This window comes from Phyllostomus discolor, chromosome 2 (genome assembly GCF_004126475.2).
Source record: "Phyllostomus discolor isolate MPI-MPIP mPhyDis1 chromosome 2, mPhyDis1.pri.v3, whole genome shotgun sequence".
Taxonomy (NCBI): Eukaryota; Metazoa; Chordata; class Mammalia; order Chiroptera; family Phyllostomidae; genus Phyllostomus; species Phyllostomus discolor.
The window spans coordinates 81,952,246-81,966,503 of NC_040904.2; the positions used below are offsets into that span (position 1 = coordinate 81,952,246).

The 14,258-nt window shown below is 35.5% G+C and overlaps 1 long non-coding RNA gene and 1 other non-coding gene across 2 annotated transcripts; one reads left to right on the plus strand and one right to left on the minus strand.

Moving 5' to 3' along the window:
- The first annotated feature begins 874 nt into the window (after nt 1–874).
- On the plus strand, nt 875–14,012 carry LOC118498711. Its single transcript, XR_004901180.1, has 3 exons — nt 875–887; nt 12,137–12,144; nt 13,915–14,012. It is a non-coding gene; the product is annotated as an uncharacterized LOC118498711 (long non-coding RNA).
- Nucleotides 7,290–7,423, minus strand: LOC114491230. The gene has a single exon (XR_003684035.1). It is a non-coding gene; the product is annotated as a small nucleolar RNA SNORA31 (small nucleolar RNA).
- Nucleotides 14,013–14,258: the final 246 nt, after the last annotated feature.

A 14,258-nucleotide genomic window follows, 5' to 3' on the forward strand; every position in this document is an offset into this window, starting at 1 on the left:
TAGAAGAGGATGCTGAATTGTAGGGTGGGGGTTTTGGGGTTTTGGGGTTTTTTTTAAGTTGGTCTGTTGTTGACTTTAGAAGCTTGCTATTCATGTAACTACTACTCAGTAAGTGCTTTAATTTCCTGCCAGTTCCTCTTCTCGCCCAGCCTGGGCTCCTTCCCCTGAAGTGACAGCCACACTATACCTGTCTCCAATTTGTCTTGCCTAAAGTCTCACAACTAATATGTGTCAAAACAGGATCTGAACCCAGTTTCCCTTGGCATCAATATTCTCTGGCCTTTAGGTCTCTCACACAACTATGCAATATGTAGCTGTCCTGGAAAATATAATGCAAATACCACCCCAATCCCTTCTCCAGAGTTCCAAAATCCAAAATGCTTTCAAGACCAAAGAAAGTTTTTCATAGTGTTTGGTAAATTCATCTGGTGGTAAATCGACCTGAACTGACATGACAATATCTATAGTCTTAATATATCCCACTCGGTGTGGATATTCACACACTTCAGTAGAGAAACATTAACGTGTCTCATTGATGTCTCAGCCCTTTGCTGTGGGTGTACATTGAGATACCGTGTAAGTAGGGCAGTCACACAAGGACCCCACTCCTAGAAAGGTCCTGCCCTTGGCTTAAAGCTCTGCTGTCACCATCTTGAAACCTTTAATGATTTTTGAATGAGGGTTTACATTTTTTATGATGCGCATGTCCCTGCAAATTATTCAGCTAGTCCTGGGTGTAAGTGCTGTAGTGTCTTTCTAAAACCTGAAAAGTTAGGAATTCTAAAACACTTCTGGCCCTAAAGGCTTTGGTTAAGTGACCAGTATTACACTACCAGTACTACTGCTACCAACACTAACACCATGGTAGCATGGCTTAGTTGGTTTGAGTGTCATCCAGTCACCAAGAGGCTGAAGGTTCAACTCCTGGTCAGGGCACACACCTAGGTTGTAGGTTCAGTCCCCCCTATCTGGGCACATATGATACCTGTTCTCACTGCGTGTGGGTGACAAGTGATGGATGCATCTCTCTCACATTGGTGTTTTTTTCTACCCCCTCTCTCCCTTTCTCTCTCTCTCTGAAAAACAATGAAAAAAATGTCCTTGGGTGAGGATAAAAAGCATACTAACACCATGGATTGAATGCCTTCTGTAGGCAAATGATTTTCTAAGCACTTTATACATGTTATATATATCCTCATGAGGTATCTTCTACATTTAAAAAATTTGAGTAAAGTAATGTTTGGCAAGTTATCCTAAAGTTTTTAAGATCACTCAGCTAGTACATGACAACTGGAATTCAAACTAAGGTCTGCCTGACTCTGGAACTCATGAAAATACTTACTCTCGTTGAAGGTAGGTGCTTTGGAAGTATTAGGATGAACCATGTGACATTGCCAATAATCAATCATTTCGACATAGAAAAACAGCTATTTCATTTGGCCCAACCTAATAGGTATCAATGACTACTTATAAAATATAAGCTCCTTTTATTTCATTTATCTTTTTTTAGTTTGAAATGATTAAACTAGTCTTTCTGCTAAAGAAAAAAGTTGCAGTGAAGTGAGAAGAAAAATTTATGCAGTCCAATTTAAAACAAGTTGCATGTCTCATCCAGTCTCACCAGAGATGACATCACTGCTCCTGAATGGGGAGGACTGGTCACATGGGAGACCCTGTTTTTATTGTGATCAGCTGCAGACAATCAGCAAGGATGACCTCATCTGCAGCTGAGGAGATTTGACCTTTGCCCCTTTAGGCATGTGAAGCAGAAAAAATGCTTTACAGGCTGAGGAATGTAAAACAGACAAGCATCTTCAGGCCTGGCAGAGTTTATCAAGCATGTGTTGAATGCAAATGCTCAGACTTGGGACATGATGTAAAAGCCATTAAGAGAAAGAACAGTGAGTAGCCTGTGATTTGGGTAGATCCTTTGGTGTTTCTTGGTAATACTAGAAAAATATATTTTTCATTTTCCAATAATAGAAGATAATAAATGAGCCTTTTTAAAATGGTGCTTTTTACAAATTTTCCATAAAGCAATGGTAGAATTTAAATTCTTACAGTAATCAGCTTTCGTGATAGTATGTTAGACCTAATCAAATCAATTATGAATAAGTTAATTGCCTGGTTTAAAAAAATTATGACATACCCTTTAGCTAATTTTTTTAACTGTTGCAGTGGCAGTGAAGTTTCCACAGTAACAGCCTGGGTCATCCACTCACATATGCCCAGAATTTGGAAGGTCAATGGCTGGGGAGTTGTCTGTTGAGTACTCTTTCCCCATTCTGCTTACTTCCACTGGACAACTCCTGGAAAGAAAAGCTCCCAATGTTGCAGATTTTCTTCTGTTTAGGAGCTCATAAATAACCGGAAATTTCTTAATACTTTAGGATTTGGGGCAAGTATCCTTTGATATAGCATTCGTGGGCATCATGACTAGAAGCTCTTAACATCAGCTTAAAAGAAGAGTGAAGTAGTAAAATCTAGAAAGATTGTTCCCATATCTCCTGGCTGGTAATTGTTCATCAATACAGCCTGTGAAAAGCAGGTTTTCTGTGTTTCACTTGCAACTAATTGGAGAGATGGAAGCCTTCCAAAAGGGTGCTGAAATGTGAAATGTGAGAACTGTTTCTCTCAGGTTAAAAAAAAAAGGCAGTTTGTTATTCTAATTTTAAGTTGGGCAATTGCCCAAGTTAATGGTCCAAGTCCTTTATATTTCCTGAATGATTTTTATCTTACCTACTGCTTCCCACTGTCCAAGGAAAGTGTATCTCATTCCCTCAAACTGGGAACTTGAGAAGGCCAAGTGCTTCAGGAGATGGGAGAAAAACAGCTGCTTTAGGAGGTTAATGCTGTAGTTATTCCCTCCATTTTTATTGCTCTTATGGTGTTAGTAGTGGCCATTTTAATGTTTGTCCAATATATTTCTTTTTGATAAAATCTTGTTCAAAATGAGATGTCAAATTTCAAAAAAGTACTTATATTTCAACAATCATTTTGGAAAGTAGAGATTGAAATTTTAGAGAGTTTTCCTTGGTTTTCTCTCAGGATACCAAAAAAAAAATTATCATTACGATTTATCATATGGGTCCAATGGACCCTTTAATTAACATACTATAAATTCATTTTTGAATACTTACAGAAGTAAGCATAAAGAGATAGTGTAAAATTTATTACAGAAAAAGAAGTTCAAAAAAGTATTACACCTTATTGTCTCCACCTTCCTTTAGAGTTTATTGGGGTTATAACTAGATAAAATGAATAGATAAATAAATTGTGGTTTATCCGTGCAATGGAATACTACTCAGCATAAAAAGGCCTAAGCTATTGATGCACTCAACAACATGACTATATTTTAAAATAATCATGCTGAGTGAAAGAAACCAGACCCAAAAGAGAATAGATTCTGTGTGACTCTTCCAACTACATACAATTTTTAGAAAATGCAAACTAATGTGTACTGGCAGGAAGCATATCAGTGGTTGCCTGAGGATGAGGGGAGGAACAAGAGGAAGATATTACAAAGGGGCAAAGGAAACTCTCCTGGGTGAAGCATATGTATGATCACTGTCTTGATTGTGGTGAAGGTTTCGTAAGTGTATAAATATGTCAGAACTTACCAAATAGTACACTTCAAGTGTGTGCGGTTTATTGTATGTCATTTATATCTCAATAAACTTGCTAAACTTACTAATGAAAGTAGGCATGGAAAACAAAAGGGCTAGGTCATGGAAAAGCAAGGAATTGCAATTGGGTCTCTGAAACTAAAGTCAGCAAAGACCAAAAAGATAACTCTGTGAAATGATAAGCTTGCCAGTTAAAGTAGGACCCTTGACTGGAGAGGGCTGCCTGTGGATGAGAAACTCAGTTATGCAGGCTTAAGGATATTTCAATAGGGAAACCTTCCAGGAAATTATTACCAGCTTGAAAAATTTAGTTTGAGAGCCTGTCTTACACTTTGACCAGTTTTCTCTCCAAAGTCTTTAAAAACAAAATGGTGGTTTCAATTCATCAAAGAAAAATAAATATGGATGATTTCATCCGGAACCCATCTGTATCAGTGTACCAGCTGGTAGTGTTGTGAGAGGCTTCATTAGGCTTCAGTGAAATATTTTTAAAACTCGTTCAATGCATTTGCCCATTTCATGATGAGTGATTTGTGAGTGCACCTGCCCACACCATGCTGAGTGTTCTGCATTTTTTGACCAAAAATGGCATGACCCCTATGTCCCACCCTCCCTATTCACTCTTTCTCACCCCGAGTGACTTTCTTTGTTTCCTCAGATGACAACAGTCCTCAAAGATTTGTTAATGAAGAAGAGGTGAAACAAAAAATGGCAGAAGCACTAAAAGAGATCAAAAACAATTAATACAAAAACTGTTTGAGATTTCTGGTCAAGATGGAGGCATTAGTAAACACAGCTCCCTTCCTTGAAAACCACAGCAAAAATTACAACTAGACTACAAAACAAATATCACCCAGAATCATTAGAAAGTTGAGCTGTATGAAAGTCTGACAATCAAGGAATTAAAAAAGTCACATTCATCCAGATGAGTACGAAGGCAGAGATGTGAAGATGTGCGGAGAAGCACAAAGACACAGTGTCACAGAACAGGCAGTCCGACACCCATGTGTGATGGATAAAAATCAGGTGGGATACCTTGGGAGCTAGGAATCCCAGCCCCACACCAGACCAACCAATCCAGGGTTCCAGTGCCAGGAAGGTAAGTCCCTATAACCTCTGGCCGTAAAAACCAGTGGAGGTTGGAGTGGCAGAAGAGATTTTGGAATACTCAGAAATATCCTCTTAAAGGGCTCACAATGGACTTAGGACTTACACAAACTCACTCCCTCTGGGCTTCAGCACCAGGGCAGCAGCTGGAAGGGCACCAGTGGCATATAAGGAGAAATTCATGTGTCTGTCATCAGGGAAAGTACTGGGGGACCCAAGCTTCCTTGGGGACAAAACTTCAGAGGCCAGGCAGTGGCATTATCCCCTTTCTGAGCTCTCTCCAACACAGAGTGTTAACACCATAACTGAGACTCCATCAGCCTGGTTCACACAGGTTGCCCCTCACTGGTGATTTCCTAAAGCTCCACTGCATCCACCCTATGGGTATGCTTTCCTACATTAGGTCATGATACTAAGACAGGAAGTCAAAGCACCTCTACTTAATACATAAAAATAAACACAGGGAGGCTGCCAAAATGAGGAAACAAAGAAATATGGCCCAAATTAAAGAATAGATCAAAATTCCTGAAAAAGAACCAAACAAAATGGAGATGAGCAATCTGTTGGACTCAGAGTTCCAAACACTGGCTATCAGGATGCTTAAGGAACTCACAGCATAAAAAAGACCCAGGCAGAAATGAAGGTTATATTAAGTGAAATAAAAAAAAATTACAGGGAACAAACAGTAGAGGGGATGAAGCCAAGAATCCAATCAATGATTTGGAACATAGGAAGAAAAAAAATTTTAACCAGAACAGCATTAAGAAAAAAGAATCCAAAAAACAAGGATAGTATAAGCAGCCTCTAGGACAACTTAAAACTTACCACATTAGAATCACAGGGGTGTTGGAAGGAGAAGATAAAGAGCAAGAAATTGAAAACCTATTTGAAAAACTAATGAAAGAAAACTTTCCTAATTTGGTGAAGGAAATAGACATACAAGTTCAGAAAGTCCCAAAACAAGATGAACACAAAGAGAACCACACCAAATTACATAATTAAAATGCCAAAGGTTAAAGATAAAGAGAGAATCTTAAAAGCAGCAAGAGAAAAGCAGGTTGTTACCTACAAGGGAGTTTCCATAAGACTATCAGCTGAATTTTCAAAAGAAACTTTTCAGCCTAGAAGGGACTGGCAAGAAATTTTCAAAGTAATGAAAAGCAAGGACCTACAACCTAGATTACTCTATCCAGCAAAGCTATCGTTAAAATGGAAGGGCACATAAAGTGCTTCCCAGACTACGTAAAGCTAAAGGAGTTCATCATCACTAAGCTATCATTATAGGAAATGTTAACAGGACTTATCTAAGAAAAAGAAGATCAAAATTATGAACATTAAAATGGTAACAAATTCACAATATCAACAATTCAGTCTAAAAAACAAACTAAGCAATCAAGCAGAACACAAACAGAATCACAGATCTGGAGATCATTTGGAGGGTTATTAGGGAGATGGGAGAGAATGAAGGAGAAGGTACAGGGATTAAGAAGTACAAACTGGTAAGTGTAGCATAGACAGGGGGATGTTAATAACAGTATAGGAAATGGAGTGGCCAAAGAACTCACGTACATGACCCATGGACATGAACTAAGTGGGGATTGTAGGAAGGAATTAGGGGTACAGGGTAGAGAGGGGCTCAGGGAGAAAAATTGAGACAACTGTCATAGCATAATCAATAAAATATATTTTTTAAAAACTTTTGAACAGTGGAAAAAATGTCTTGATAGGTGTATCGCATCAAATGGAGAGTACTTTGAAGGTGACTAAACTTCAATCATGTAAAAATAAATACAAAAATTTTTATAAATTCTGGAATTTTGGGGGGTCCCCCTTGTATGCAATACAAATTCAGAAATTATGAATATGCAAATAATGAATTTAGAAAAATTATTTGGCTAACACTGAGGAGGTTGATAACCTTTATGTACAAAGAACTTTTTAAAAATCAGTAAAAATGTACAGCTAAAGTGAGAAACATAAAACCAATAGTAATTTCTTAAAAATTCCAAGTCAGTTTACAACTGGTAAAGACTTTCAAATTTTAGATTACTTCAAAACTTTTTCTATTTATTGTTTAGTGTGTTAGGCAAATGTTCTCAAACCCCATTGCCTGAAGTATACAACATGTTAATCAGTGGTAGCAGCTGATCATTTCTCAGCCAGTAAATATCTGGTAGCATCAAATCTTTACCTAGCCTTCAAACAATAGTAGCCACAGTCATTAAACAATGCTGATGTTATTATGTTAAATCACTTGGAATAAATTTCTTTTGTATGACATTTCAAATGATCTTATGTTTCCCTTAATCCAATGAGATTTGAATTGAGATTCAAGAGGTGACCCTTCCTGAATTACCCCAGACTGCAAAAAAATACAGAACTAAAAGAAAAGCTCAGTGATATACCCATATGAATAGACTATATGAGAGTGATATTATCTCCTTGGTTTGTTGGCTTATTGTTTTTAAAGGCTGATTTTAGACTCACGTAAGTCGGACACTGTTTACAAGGCTTTTTCTGAGTCCCATAAATTCTCTCCATGTTTTTTCCTGTTCTCCCTCTATCCCACCTTTCAATCTTGGCTGCCATAGTAAGACAGACAGAAAGTTCAAGGACACTTTGTTCTTGCATCTGTAGTAGAAACCTTGGGAACAGACAGTAACTGCTTCAGGTCTGTCAAATAGTTGGAGATATTCTCTTTTTGTAATTTTGACTTTGTACTGAATCCTAAAGCTTTGTTGTATACATATATCTCAATGCAGGCCATATTAAAACATTTGGGGGAGACTGGTACATAATGAACAAATTAATTAGTATACCTCCTTTAGATTCAAGTGATAGTAAATAAAAGTTCTAATCCTAAGAAAAAAGAAGCACTGAAAGTGTTTGGAGAAGGCTTCTAAAATGTGGATTCTTTGAAGCAACATTTGTATTTAGGACCATTTATAAAAGATGTATTGTAGACATGGTTATTTCAGGGCCTTCCACAGTGCAGAGAAAGGATTTATTTGCATGCTAATGTATGTCAAAGGATAAATAATTTCCCCCCTTTTTCTCCTAATAAATACTGATCACAAAGCATAGATTTGATATAGGAAAAAAAATCTCTGAAAGCTGGTACTCAAAGTCACTGCTGGGGAAGAGAAACATTATGACTCGAACTTGGCCTGTGGACAAAGCCAAGGTTTCAAGTCTAGTACAAGGCTTATGTTCCAGCTGTGCAATCATCTCCCTCTGCGACCTCACACAAGTGATTATACTCCCACATTCTTACTTCTTCACCGATAAAAAAGGACAAGAAAATTTTGGTGGGTGAGGGGGCGGTGCTCAATGTTCATATTCAAACTATAGATTAAGTATTATAATTAAAACTACAACATTACACAGTCCCTCAAACCTACAGTAGATGCCATATATTATATCATTCACCACTAATTATCTGCTTATATTCCATCTGGTCCAGACACAAAGATGATGTGTTCTTTAACCGCCAAAATAAATCTAGCTAGAGCGTATTTCTGGCATTGGTCTTTCCCTGCACTCTTTTTACTCCCTCAAAACAGAATGATCTTGTGGGAATCATGAAAAAAAAAATGACTGAATATACAGGATGTGAAACTCTTCTTTAAGAGTGAATAAGTTTAGTGTTAATCAAAATCCCAATTTTACTTCTAAAATTTGGGAAAAAAACTTACTTGGATTACACTCTTGGTTGAGTAAGAGGAAATTGTTTTCAGTCCAAGTTCTGTGAATAACCAGCTATATGAACATGGACATTTATGGCTGATTTATAGGTGAAAAGTTATACAATTGTTATGTATAAATATTTAGGAGGCTTTAAAAAATTGAGAATAAGTATAACACTAAGTTAATCATTTAGAAGATTTTTTGCATTTTTAATAATTTAGGAATGTATTCACAGAATACTAAATGAAAAGGTAACAAAGGGGTACAAATTATATGTTTAGTATGATTTCATATGCCAAGACTAAAAATGCCAAAACTGGATGAAAACTCACCAAAACATTAGTAATAATTGTCTTATTTATTGTGATGGAATTGTAAGTGATGTTTTCTCTTCATTTTTCTCCATGTTGTAATATTCTCTAATACTCATACATTACCCAATAATAAGAAAATAACAAACTATTTTTATTAAAATGTAATTAATATACAATGTATTATTTTCAGGTGTAAAACATAGTTACTCAGTTTATATATCTAATGAATTGATCACAATAGTCTAGTAACCACCTGTCACTACAAATGTATTACAATATTATTGACTGTGTTCTCAATGCTCTGCATTACATTCCCATGACTTATTTATTTTATAACTGGAAATTTGTCCCTCTCATTCCCCTTCACTTTTTTCACCCTTCTCCCCATCCTCTTCTGGTCTGGCAACCATCAGCTTGTTCTCTGTATCTAGGAGTTTGTTTCCCTTTTTTTTTGTTTGTTCATTTGTTTTGTTTTGCAGATGTGACATATAAGTGAAATGATACAGTATTTTTTTCTGACTGTTTTGACTTAGCATAATACCCTCTAGGTCCATCCATGTTGTCACAAATGGCAAACTTTCATTCTTTTTATGGCTGAGTAATATTTCATTATATTATATATAATAAAATACATATATATATATATATATATATATATCACCTCTTTTACCTATTCACTAAATAATGGACAAAGGTTTCTTCCATACCTTAGCTATTGTAAATAATGCTGCAGTAAAATTAGGTGTGCATAAATTTTTTTGAATTGGTGGGGTTTTTTTTGTTTTCTTTGAAGAGATACCCAGAAGAGGAACTTCTTGGTCATATTGTAGTTCTATTTTTAATTTTTTGAGGAATCTCTATACTGTTTTCCATAGTGGTTGTGCCAATTTACAATCCCATCAACAGTGTAAAAGGGTTCCCTTTTCTATACATCCTTGCCAACACTTGTTATTCATTATCTTTATAATAGCCAGTCTGACCTGTATGGGGTGGTATTTCATTGTGGTTTTGATTTGCCTTACCCTGATGATTAGTGATGTAGAATATCTTTCATGTGCCCATTGGCCATCTCTATATCTTTTCTGTGGAATTATCTATTTAAGACTTGCCCATGTTTAATCAAATTGGTTGCTTTTTAATGTGGAATGACATGTTCTTTATAATGGTTGCTACTAACCCCTTATAAGATATATTATTTGAAAATATGTCCTCCATTCAGTGGATTGCCTTTTTTTCTCATGGTTTCCTTCACTGTGCTATTGCTTTTTAGCTTGATGTAGTGCAATTTGTTTATTTTTGCTTTTGTTTACCTTTGCCTAGAAAACATATCCAAAAATATATTTCAAAGAGCAATGTGAGAGAGTTTATTGCCTATGTTTTCTTCCACGAGTTTATGATTTCTGACCTTACATTTCAACTTTTAATTCATTTTTAATTTATTTTTATATGGTGTAAGGAAATGGTCCAGTTTAACATTTTTGCATGTAACTATCCTGTTATCCAAATACTGTTTATCGAAGAGACTATATTTTTCCAGTTGTATATTCTTCCCTTTTTTGTCATAGAGTAATTGACCACATAAAGCATAGGTTAATTTCTGGACTTTCTGTTTTACTGATAACGTGTGTCTGATTTTGTGCCAGTACCATAGTATTTTGATTAAAGCAGCTATGTAATGTACTTCAAAATCAGGGATTGTTATACTAAGTGAAATAAGCCAGCCAGTGAACAACAAATATTATATGATCTCATTTATACATGGAATTTAATGAACAAAATAAACTAACAAAATAGAGATATAGATATGTGGAAGAGATGGTACATTGTCAGACAGGAGGGAGAAGGTGGGATTGAAAGAAAGAAGGTGAAGGAATTAGCCAAAGAACATGTATGCATGACTCATGGACATAGACAACAGTGTGTTGATGACCTAAGGGGAGAAGAAGTGGGGAGGGGGTTGGGTAGAGATGATGAAACTAGAAAAGTGGGTGTTTGTGCTGCCTGTCACGACCAGAACCAATAAACAGAGAGAAGGATTGAATCTTTATGGGAGCTTTATTCAGATGGTGGGTGATCAGAGAAGACAGCAGATTACGTATCCTCAAAAACCATCTTAATGTCTCATTTCAAGCTGACCTTGTTATAAGGAGAAGAAATGGTAGGTAAGGGGTTTGGAAAAAAGGTTAATTGGATAAGAGTTGCAGTCTGGTGACCGATTTCCTAGTGCTTCTTTATCTGCATCATGGACATTCCCTCCCGGGAACACGATGGCTCAGATACTGTCTCCATGGCTTGCTCACCTAGTGGAGCACGAAGGCTGAATTGCTTGTGCACCTCCTGTAGTCACATGGTCATGCATTTCTATTCCTAGAAAAACAGCTTTCCACATGCATTAATCGCTTCATCCTATCAACTATAGCAAAGGCTATAAATTCTTTAATTCTTTATAAAGTCTTTAATTCTTGAATTCCCCCATCAGTGGGAAAAGGGGGAAAAGAGTGGGGGCAACTGTAAACAACAAAAAATTGTAGAAAAAAAAAACAGAGATCATGATGACTGCAGCTTTGTTCTTCTCTCACAAGATTGCTTTGGCTATTTGAGGTTTTTGTGTTTCCATGCATATTTTAGGGTTATTTGTTCTAGTTCTGTGAAAAATGCTGCTAGTATTTTGATAGGATTTGAAGTAAATCCATAGATTGCTTTGGGTAGGATGGACAGTTTAGCAATATTAATCCTTACAACCCAAGAGCACAGTATAGTCTTCCATTTATTTGTATTTATTCCATTTATTTCTTCAATGTCTTAAAGTTTTCCAAATACAGGTCTTTCATCTTGGTTAAATTTATTCCTAGGTATATATTCTTGATGCAACTATAAATGGAATTATTTCCTAAATTTCTCTTTTTGATAGTTTGTTAATTATGCACAGAAATTCAACCAATTTCTGTATATTAACATCGTTTCCTATAACTTTACTAAATTTATTTATCAGTTCTTTTAAAAGAACTCTTAGTTTCATTTATCTTTTCCATTTTTCCGCTCCAATCTTTATTATTTCCTTCCTTTTGGTAACTTTGGAATTTTGTTTTCTTCTTCTTCTTTTTAAATTCCTTTAGATGTAATGTTAGTTGTGCTTATTTAAGTTTTTTTTTTTTTTGGTTTTGAGGTAGGCTTGTATTGCCATAAACTTTCTTCTTAGCACTACTTTGCTGCATCCCATACATTTTGGAATGTATTGTTTCTGTTTTCATTTGTATCAAGGTATCTCTTAATTTCCTCTTTGATTTCTTTGTTGACCCATTGATTGTTTAGCAGCATGTTGTTTAGCCTCATTGTGTTTTTGGTTTTTTTCCAGTTTTCTTCTAGTTGAATTCTGGTTTCATACCATTGTGGTCAGAAAAGACACTTTGGTGTGATTTTAATCTTCTTAAATTTATTCAGACTTGTTTTATGACCTAATGTGGCCTATCTTAGAGAATGTTCCCTGTTCATTTGAAAAGAGTGTGTATTCTGATATTTTAGGATGAAATACTCTGTATAAATCTCTTAAGTTATCATGTTCTAATGTGTCATTTAAGACCACTGTTTCCTAGTTGATTTTCTGCCAGGATGATCTATCTTTTGATATAAGCAGGGTGTTACAGACCACTATCATTACTGTAAGACGGTCAGTCTCTCCCTTTAAGTGTCTTACTAGTTATTTTATGTAGTTTGTTGTACCTATGTTTGGTGTATAGATGTATCAAAGTGTTATATCCTCCTATTTGATTGATCTTTTTATTGTTTCTTGTTACAACCTTTGTATTAAAGTATATTTTGGTTGATGAAAATATTGGTGCCATACTTTCTTCTCAGTTCCAATTTGCATAAAATATCTCTTTCATCCATTTATGATAAAACCACCTCTCAACAAAGTGAGCATAGGGGAGCATACCTCAATATAACAAAGTCCATATACGACAAAACCATAGCTAACATCATATGCAACTAGGGAAAGCTAAAAGCATTTTCCTTAAGATTGGGAACAAGGCAAGAATATCCATTTTACTACTTTTATTCAATGTAGTATTGGAAGTCTTAACCATAGCAATCAGACAAGAAGAAATAAAAGGCATCCAAATTGGAAAAAAAAAGAAGTAAAACTCACTATTTGCAATGATATGATACTATATAGAGAGAATCCTAAATATCCCACCCAAAAATTATTAGAACTGATAAATGAATTCAGTAAAGTAACAAAATACAAAATAAATATTTGGAAATCAATTACATTATTATACACCAATAATGTATATTCAGAACTTTCAGAAAGAGAAATTAAGAAAACAGTCCCATTTACAATTGCACCAAAAAACATACAAGTAACTGTGAACTAGTAATAACCGTGACCTGTAAACCAAAGGGTCACTGGTTCGATTCCCAGTCTAGGGCACATGTCTGGGTTGCAGGCCAGGTCCCCAGTAGGGGGCACACAATAGGCAACCATGCATTGAGGTTTCTCTCCCTCTTATTCTCCCTCCCTTCCCCTCTATCTTAAAATAAATAAATAAAATATTAAAAAAAGGCACATCATAATTAAAATGCAAAAGGTTAAAGACAGAGAATCTTAAAGGCAGCAAGAGAAAAGCAATTAGTTACCTACAAGTGAGCTCCCATAGGACTGTCAGCTCTCAACAGAAACTTTGCAGGCCTGAAGGAATTGGCAAGAAATATTCAAGTGATGAAAAGCAGGCCTACAACCAAGATTACTCTATTGAGCAAAGCTATCATCTAGAATCAAAGGACAGATAAAGAGCTTCCCAGACAAGAAAAAGCTAAAGGAGTTCATCACCACCAAACCAATATTATATAAAATGTTAAAGGTTCAGAAGAAATAAATCAAAAATATGAATAAAATGGTAATAAATAAATATCTATCAATAATTGAATCTATAAAAACAAAACAAATAAGGAAGCAGAACAGAAACAGACTCATAGGTGCAGAGAATATTTTGATAGTTGCCAGAAGGGAGGGATTTGGGGAGATGGGTAAAAAAGGTGAAGGAATTAGGAAGCACAAATGTATTGTTACAGAATAGTCATGAAAGTGTAAAGAATAGCCTAGGGAATATAGACAATAATATTCTATTAACTATGTATGGTGTCAGATGGGTGCAAGGTTTGTTGGGATGATAATTTAGTAAGTTACATAATATCTAATCACTGAGGTATTCACCTGAAACTAATGTAATAATGTATGTCAACTGTAATTAAAAAATAAAAATGATTTAAAATGAAAAAAAGAAAGTTTTAACCTTAAGCTCTTGCTTTATTTTTCCATAGAGTCAAAGAACATAATGGGCCAAAGCAAATCAGAGTTTGAATTTCTTTATTTTAATTCACCAATGGCTCAAGTCATTAAGGAATCTGTCTTAATGAACTCCAAGACAGATTCTTTAATGAAGGAATTCCTTAATGAAGAACAGTGTCTTAAGAAATCTGTTTAAGACACTTAATTAAGACACTTAATTCCAAGTGTCTTAAC